Source organism: Pinus tabuliformis, chromosome 2_2 (assembly GCF_031772625.1).
Source record: "Pinus tabuliformis cultivar Carrire ecotype Pingquan chromosome 2_2, CPIR1, whole genome shotgun sequence".
Classification (NCBI taxonomy): domain Eukaryota; kingdom Viridiplantae; phylum Streptophyta; class Pinopsida; order Pinales; family Pinaceae; genus Pinus; species Pinus tabuliformis.
Window position 1 is genome coordinate 1,275,326,210 of NC_142300.1, and position 9,845 is coordinate 1,275,336,054.

A 9,845-nucleotide genomic window follows, 5' to 3' on the forward strand; every position below is an offset into this window, starting at 1 on the left:
TCCCAACTGTAGCATTGTGTTGTCATGAATAGCTCTATCCACCTTATTCTGTTCCCTTAAGGTTTCATTTTCTTTTTGGATGTGCTTGTTCAGAATTTCTAGCTCATAGATCTCTTGTTTGAGAGAGCTAATTAGAGTTTCTTGTGAGGTGACAGGCTGCTCTGGATTAGCTGAAGTCCCTGGGTCTACTGAGGTACTCTTTTTCTCTAATGACTCTATGTAGTCATAGATTTGCTGTTGTATTGGATCAATGCCAAGAGAAGCTCTACTTGGGCTGCCTTCAAAATTCTGTGGAGGAGAGTTCTGTGGACTTTGTTCATATGGAATACTATTAGGGGACTGAACTGGAGTTTCTTCCTCTAAATTTATAAACTGGGCCTCTTTTGATTTCACCTTCTTCACCTTGCCTCGGAGTCTAGAACTCCTTCTCACATTTTGGAAGCTTATGGTTTCTTCTTTTGTGTCCTTTTTCCTCTTTCCTTTCTCCTTATTTTTCTTGATTTGTTCTTTGATCTTGGTTAGTCTTTTAGAAAGCAGTTGTTCATCTTCTTGTGGTGATGAAGGTTCAGGGATGTCCTTATTGATTTCTTCAACCCTTTCTTTCATTTTTCTATTCTGCTTAATCTGTTTCCTAACCTCTGGTTTAGGAGTCATTTCTGTATCATCTTTTTGTGAGGAGCTTTTAATGCTGATATCTCTTCTTCTACTTCTTTTAACAGGACTTCCCTCAGATAAATCTGGAGCATCTTGGAAGAAATTCCTTACCAAGAAGTCCTCCCATGTATCCCCTACACTTCTCAAATGAAATTCAACTAAAATCTTCACTAGTCCATGATGATATAGAGTGGTTTCTATTGATTCAACTTTCTTTTGAACATTAGTTGCCATTCTTCTCAGACTATTCAAAAGGAAAAAGGGAAGATTGAGGGTTCCATTATCTAGAAAATTCATTAACAATATTATATGATAAACATACATAGACCCAACCTCCCTTCACAGGTAATGAATTTTTGCAGTATTAACAACAAGCTACTCCATTTGTTTTTGAGTGCAGAAATTGAAATCCCTTTTCTAAAGACTGAAACATCCATACCTGGATTTTTAACAATCACCTTCCAAGATTCCTCATGAAACTCTTTGTTTTTAAACCACCTTTCTCCTAGCCTTGGAAGTTCTGTTGCTTCTGCTATGAAGGACTCGGTAACTGCAAATTTGATGTCCCCTATTTCCACTTCCTTGCCATTAAATGACCTGGCTAAAGGATTTAGTGATTTCTTTATGGTAACTGTTAAATTTTTCAATAAAACATAACCAACCGGCTTTCTGTAACATTCCCTTCAGTTGCGGAAACTCCTCCATGAATTTTACCCCTGTGGGTTCAGTTCTAACAATAAGCTCCATATCCTCTGTTCTCGATTACCCTTCAAAACTACTCTCACTGTCTAAGAAATGGAATGACTGCATAAATAGTAATGGAGTGACTGGGTATATAGAAGCAGAATGATTATGGATATGGAAACAGGATGACAAGGTATATGGAAGCAGAATGACTGTGAATTATGGAAACAGAATGACTGTATATACGAAATATATGAAACAGAGTGACTGTATACACAAAATGGCTGCATAAATATGAGAGAAAAAAAACTTAAGAGTTTGCATGTAATAAATAAATAGTCAGGGTTTGAAGAGTCGTATATAGGTAGGTCACGTCATTAACCTGACCGTTAACAAATGTAGCTGTGGAGGACCATTTAAGTACAAGTTATGGAGTTTAAAGCGAAGATCAGTTATGAAGGAATCATTGGACCATTTGTCATTGAAGGCAGAAGATATGGTGGAGACATCGTGGTAGTCAAATAACATGATGATTAATCAAGGGGACATGTGATCATATATGTTATACAAGCTTATGTTTTTGAATTGCTTTTTGAAATAAATTTTTGTATTTTACCTTTGGAACTTTTACCTTCCGCTTGCTTATATTTTGATGTTTGCTCCACATGTGCTTTAGGCATGATTGGTCTTCAAAGTTGATTTTTCTTCAATTACCTGCATACAAGATTTTATTATGAACTTGAAACTTGTGTTTGGACTGATAAACAAACTATTGCTACAGAATCAGATTAGCTGCAGAACAGGATCAACTACGGAACGGAATTAGCTGCAGAACGTGGAAACAGCTGCAAAATGTGAAAATAGCTGCAGAATGTGAAACAAAGTGTAAAATATGGCTCATGAATGAATGAAATGGAAATGGATGTATAAGTGAAAATAAGACATGATGTTAAATGAAAAATGGAATGAAAGAAATACTAGGAAAGGAAAATTTTATTGGTGAAATATGGTAATGGAAAGAAGTGAAGCTATAAAAGTAAAACAAAATGAAATGAAAAAATGAATTTTGCAGAATGCTGAATGACTGTGGCTTTTTGTCACCATTTTTTCAGAAAGGAAATGGAAAATATAGGGTGTCAGAAACTTCTGATTTTCACCCTGTATTTTCTGTATAAGCATGTCAATCAATGATTGGTTTTCAACCTTATACAATTTTTTTTTTAGATAGGAAAAACAAAGACTAAGTTGGTGGAGAAGAAGGATTCTTCTTCACTAACTTCATTTCAGAATTGTTCTAGAAGACCTTGACGAAATCCTCCTTTGAAATTGGTTTTTGATATATTTTCAATCTATGACCATTCACAAGAAGAGGAGTTTGACTTTCATCTATTGTTATGATCCTCACTGCTCCATTGCTTAAGACTTTTTCAATCTCATATGGCCCAAGCCAATGAGTTTGAAACTTCCCTTGAAAATCTTTAAACTTTGAATCAAATAATAGTGCCCAATCTCCTTCTTGAAACCTTTTGTCCTTGATGTATTTGTCATGCCATTTAGCTCTCTGTTGTTGGACTAGACCAGTCCTTTGAATTGCCTCTTGTCTGATTTCATCAAGTTCATTTTATTGCTCCTGTCTATGCTTTTGAGCCTCTGATAAATCCATCCCCAACTAGACTGCCATCTTGAAAGTTCTGATTTGGAACTCTATAGGGAACAGGACTTATTTCCCATAAACAAGTTCATAGGGTGTATGTCCCATTGTGTTCCTCCATGTAGTTCTATAGGCCCATAAGGCTTCAGGAAGACTTTCTACCCAATCTCTTCTATGTAGATGCACAATATTGGTGAGGATTCATTCAATCACTTTATTTGTAGACTCCACTTGACCATTTGCTTGTGGATGATAGGGAGTAGATTTCCTATGCTTGATCTTGTACTCTTCCATAAGTATTTCCATCATGTTGGATGTGAATTTAGATTCCTGATGTGTCACAATTTCTCTTGGAACACCAAAAAGAGTGAAGATGTCCTCAAAAAGAAAATTGACTACAGATTTTTCGTTAGCAAAAGGTAATGCTTTGGCTTCTACCCATTTTGTGACATAATTAGTGCAGACCAATATGTAGTTTTTCTGCTTAAATGGAGGATTAATTGGTCCAATAAAGTCTAAAGCCCACTTTTCAAAGGTTCAATAAGTACCTGAGTTTGTAATGGCATTTCATTTGAGGGAGCAGGTTTTCCTACCCTTTGGCAGCTGTCACACCTTCTGACATATTCTTTAGTAGCATCTTTGAAGATGGATGGCCAATAATATCCTAAAGAAAGGATTTTATAGGCTGTCCTCTTGTCAGCAAAGTGTCCACCACACGGCTCATCATGACACGCTTTGAGAATATCAGGCATTTCATCTTCCCTGACATACCTTCTGATCATAAGATCTGGCCCTATTTTATACAATTCGTTAGTGATCCATGAATATCTTGCACTTTCTTGAATAATCTTTCTTTTCTCTCTAGGAAACAAATGTGAAGGTAGCTTCCCTGTAACCAAGTAATCAACAACATCTGCAAACCGAGGAGTTTGAGTAGCTACTGCAAAAAGATATTCATCAGGAAACTTATCTTCAACCAGAGAGTCTTCTTTGATATTCTGAATCCTGGACAAGAAATCAGCAACTGTGTTTTGTTTTCCAGGTCTATCTAGCACAATAATGTTGAATTCTTGCAAAAGTAAAAGCCATCTTGTAACTCTACCATTAGTAATAGGTTTATTCATTAAATATCTAATTGCAGAGTGATCTGTATGAACAAAGGTTTCATAGCCTATTGTATAGTGTCTGAACTTATTATTGCATGAACAACAACTAAAAATTCCTTTTTAGTCACGGTATCATTGAACTCAGTGGGAGTCAAATTCTTACTTGTATAGTAAATGGCATAAGGAATCAAATATTTTTGTCCTAATATAGCTCCCAGAGCTGTATCTGAAGCATATGTGGAAATATGGAAAGGAAGTTTCCAATTTGGACCTCTTAAAATAGGTGCTTCAGAAATTTTTGCTTTCAAGGTTTCAAATGCTAGTTGACAATCAGGATTCCAACTGAATTCACAATCTTTTGTAAGAAATTTGAAGAGTGGAGATGCTATTTCAGTGAAGTTTTCTATAAACCTCCTATAGTATCCTGTAAATCCTAGAAAACTTCTAACATCCTTTTGGCAATTTGGAATTGATAACTTAGAGATGACTTCAACTTTAGATTTGTCAACTTTAATCCCATCTCCCGAAATGTGATGTCCTAAAACAATACCTTCTATAAACATCATAAAACATTTTTCATGGCTTAGTGAAAGGTTTGTTTCTTTACATCTTTTAAGAACTTTTTCCAAAATTTCCAAAGCTTCTTCAAATGTGTTTCCATAGACTGTAAAATCATCCATATATACCTCTACACAATCATGTATTAGATCAGAAAAAATTCCTAGTACTGCTCTTTGGAATGTTGCAGGAGCATTACACAACCCAAAAGGAAGTACTCGGTAGGCAAAAGTTCCCCATGGACAAGTAAATGTGGTTTTATCCTGATCCCCAGGTGCTACCTAAATTTTATTATAACCACTAAAACCATCCAAGAATGAGAAATACTTCTTACTTGCTAATGTATATAACACTTGATCTATAAAGGGTAAAGAAAAGTGATATTTAAGGGTTGCTTTATTCAATTCTCGGTAATAAATGCACACCCTCCATTTACCATTCTTTTTAGGCACAATTACCAACGGAGAAACCCATTGGCTATCTGAAATTGGGTAAATGAAGTTTACATTGAGTAATTTTTGGAGATCTTCTTTTACAATTTCCCTAAGATTTGGATTCATTCTTCTCTGAGGTTGTCTAATTGGTCTACTATTTTCCTCAATATAAATATGATGGATACAAGTCTTAGGATCAATGCCTTTCATGTCGATGTACTCCCATGCAAATGCAACATAATGTTTTTGTGATGTTTTGGTTAGCTCTTCTTGTTGTAGTTTCTCCAAGTTTTTGTTTATGTTCAATGTCCTACCTGGAAAAATTTCAATTGTAGAGCTACCAAACTCTTCCATAGAATAGAGAGACATCTGCCTAGATGACAAGTATTCAACATTAGATTTTTCTTGAAATTGTGCATGATCATATTCTGAAGATGTTTCAAAATTTTCCAATGTATTCAAAATTTGACTATCTTCACTAATTTCTGAAATAGTAAAGAGAGGTTGAATATCATCTTCATCATCAATCCACTCCTTGTCATCTATTTAAAGTAAATTTGTTTGTTAAATTACCATCAGAAATATACATGTCACGAGATCTACAACTAATAAAAGCATTAGCTGTGGCCAACCAAGGTCTTCCTAATATGAGTGGGTGTCCTCCTAGATTATTTTTGGGAGTTAAGATCATGAAATCAACAGGATATTCCCAAGAATCTAAGGAGACTGAAATATCTTCTAGCACATCATCTGATTTCATTACTGATATATCTGCAAGTTGCAGTAAGGTAGGTGTGTAAAGAAGATTAGGAAGTTTAAGCTGCTCCATAGTTTGTCCACTCATGATGTTTATTGCTGCCCATAAATCAATCAATGTATTTGGAATTTCAATTCCATTTATATGTGTCTTGACAATTGGACTCCCTGGATCCACATACTTCTGCATGGCAATTTTTCCCATCATTATGTCTGCTATCTTTCCTACTAGGTGAATTCTTTTTGTTTCTTTTGATCTTCTTCCTGGTCTTTTGATGCTCAACTCCTTTATTGTCTTGGCTAGAATTGGAATTTCTCTAATGGCTTGTAACAAAGGAATTTTGATACAGACATTCTTTAATTCATCTAGAAAATCATAATTGGGCAACAAGATCTGTTTTTCTACCCCTCTATCAATTTGTAGTCTCTCAGGAAAAGGAGGTGTAGAAGTAGATGCTGGTTGCTCAATGATAGGAGTTGTGTTCACTGGTTCTTTTTGTTTTCCTTTTTCAATGTTTTGGTTTTGGAGAGATGTTTCCTCAAAACTTTTATTTACTTTTAGAGAATCTTCCTCAGAAGTGTCTTGTTCTTGAATAACTACAGAAGGTCTTTCCTTTTCTAATATCCTACCAGATCTTAGTTGAACATCATTAAGATCTAGTGGAGTAATCATGTAAGTTGGAAATTGTTGTCCTTCTACAATGTAAGCATTCTGAAGGTTTTTATTATTGGGGTTTGGTAATGGTTGGGCAGGTAGCTGATTTGGTTTCTGCTGAAATGGCAGCAAGAGTTGAGGATTTTGACTTTGTTGTGGAAATGGCAATGAAGGTTGAGGGTTCTGATTTTGAAGTTGTGGTGGCTGATTTTGTTGTTGAGTTTGTGGGGGAGGATAATTCTGATAGGATGGAGGATATTGATAATATTGAACATTTCTCCCATAAGGATTTTGTACCCCTTGTGCCCACGGTTGAGATTGATACTATGATTGAGGTTGAGGCCAAGGTTGCTGCCAACAATTCCAGTTTGGTGGGGGTTGAAGATACATTTGATTGTTAAATCCTTGATTTTGTGGCCCCTGCCAAGGTTTTCTTGCAACAAAACAAAGAGGTTCTATAGAATTTGGGACTGTTTCCTCTTGAAAGACAGCCTTAAGACCTGGGATTGAAGGACAACCCTTGGTCTCATGACTTTCTGAACAAATCATACAAGTTTCTACAATTTTTGCATCTAAAGGGCATTCCCTTAGAGCATGTTTCTTTCTGTATTTTGGAAAAAAAATGGCTAAAGCATCAGTGCCTGTTTTCTGCTTTTTTTGAATTTTAAGGGTGTCTAGTTGCTCACTAAGGCTCCCTAGAATGTCAGTTTTAAACTCATCAAGCATATTGCCAATTTCTGCCCTGCTTATAGATCCAGTTGCAGATTTGTTTGCTCTAACAAGAGAAGGATCTCTCGGCCCTTTCCCTGTTTTAGATTTCCCTCTTGAGAGATGAACACATAGTTCTCCTATGTCACTCAATGGAAGTTGAGAGATATCTCCCTTCCCCATCATGTTAAGGATATCTATCCACTCATCTCTAATGGCCTTTAACAAAAGAGCTTTCAAAGTTTCTTCATCTAAATTGTTCATTTTTGCTCTTTTCAAATTATAGTTGAATCTCTCAATCAAATCTTCTAATTTTTCATCCTCTCTTTGCATCATTTTGAACACCTCATCTTTATGATTGGTAGGCATACAATAATCCAAGTATCTATCCAAAAATGCCTGTTTCATGTCATTCCACATTCTAATGGATTGAGTGACTAACCCCATGAACCATTTCAAAGCAGCCCCTTTTAGTGTTGAAGGAAACAATTTGAGTTTTTGAGAGTCTTATAGATAGTCATAAGTTTTGTATAAGACTTAAAACTCAAACAAAAATGTTTCAGGGTCCTCACTTCTCAACCCATAGAAGTTTGGGAGGACAGATGGTGAGATATTTTTCATTGTGGTATGTGTTTCCTCATCCACTATTGGGAATCCAAAAGAGTTATCTACTTCCCTATTTCCTCTGCATCCTCCATTATTACCTCTACCTCCTCCATTATTTCCTCTACCTCTCCCTCTACCCCCTCCTCCAAACAATGAGAATTCTCCATCTTGTTCTTCTTCTGCCATTGTACTTTCTTCAGAGTCAGTATAGGGCTCAACCTGCAAGGTTATTCCCTCCTCCTCTGGTTCTTCTATTAATGGACTATGGGAGAGAGTTTATACATTTTCTTCCTCACCAAGTATTCCTAATTCTTCAACTATAATGGGCTCTCCTATGGAGGTGAAAAAGGTTATCCCTGCTATTGGAGATTGAAATTTTTTCTCTCATAGGACTGTTTTGGTAGATGAAGTAGGAGAATCTTCTGATTGAGTTTTGCCCCTTGAATTCCAGGAATTATATGGTTGGGAGTATGAGTCTGGGATGGAGGTGTGCCTTTTCTAACTCTTGGTGGAGTAGGTGGTGTTGTAGGAATCAAACTTCTGTCCCTAGCTATAAATCTATCCCTAGAGTCTCTTTCTCTATGCATGTCATTGTTTTGTTTTGTTTTTTTTTTGTTTTTTGAATGTAAGAGATAAGGCTACCTAGTTACACTTCCCCAACAATGACGCCAAAATCTTTGGTCAATTTAGTGTTCTAAATTGCTCTACATAAATTATCAATCCGGGTATCGTAAATTGATGAAGTGTAGTGCACTATATGTGCTAGATGACCTTTCTTACTTCATTGTTTTTGAGTTTTATGGTGTTTTGGGTTTTTTTATCCTTTAATACCTAATGATTTACAATGTACTTAACAAAATATTAAATCCAACTTCTGTAAAGACTGCTAAGAACCTAAAGAAATGAGAACTAAAAGGGCTTAAATAAGATTTGGAAGCAAAGTTTATTCAAGAAATGAAAGCAGAGTTTCTATTTCTAATCATATCATTATTTCCAAATCATGAGCTACAAACTAAAAAGTGAAATTGCAACTACTGTCTATTCAATTAAAAAAACAAGACTAAATGGAATACTGAAAACTGAAAGTGAAATTGCAATTATTGTCTATTCCGTTAAAACTAAATGAAATACTAAATCTGAAAATGAAATTGCAACTAATCTACTATGAAACAAAACTAAATTTTGCTTAGTTACTCTGCCTCTCAATTTTGGGAGGAAAATCTCCTTGTGATGACATTTTGAGGAATTTTGTACTTCATTATTCTAAGAGAAGATAAATACAAAAATGCAGAAAAGATTCATTGCATGAATGAAGTATTCAACCACTTAGTTTAAGATGAGTTATCAACTAGAAAGGCTCTTTAGAAACATTCATCTACACCATGAGTCAATGAACTAAAATGGCAAGAGCAATAATGGTACTGATCAGTTGGAGGCAGGTTCCTAGGGTTTCTCGGCCCGGTTAGCTGCCTGTGCCTGCGGCGGCGGACCTTCTGCTGGTGGGGGTTTTGGTTGCCCTCCAGGCTGCCATCGACTGGTTCACGTGCTGCCAGTCATCGATTGTGGACGGGTCTTTCCTCAGCGCTTTGAGCTTCGCGGCGGCGGCGTTCTCCTCTTGATCCTCGGCGGCCCTCTGCGCTCTATCGACCCTCTGCCTTGGGGTTTCAGTTGGGGCTTTGGCCTTTGGTGTTTTGTGCTGCGTTTGCTGTGTAGGGACAGGGGCTTCGGGCTACTGTCTTTCTTCATGGGGGCGAGGTGGCTGCCCTAGCCGCCTCTGCCCCCGGAACCGACCCGCCTCAGCACGTTACGGGACCTGTTGGCCTCCCATGCTGATGCTGGTTTCTTTTTTGGTCCTCTGCTAGTTTACCAATGCAGCTATGGAGAGTGTTGAGGGATCTGAGGTGTGGAGCCTGTCTCTGCATCGATTCGTGCCGCTTTTCTATGGCTGTTGCTGACTAGCTTCTTTTCTGGCTCCTCTGGTTTTATGGGTGGTTATCCTCCATTGGCTTCGGGGTTTTTGGTGGAGAGTTGAG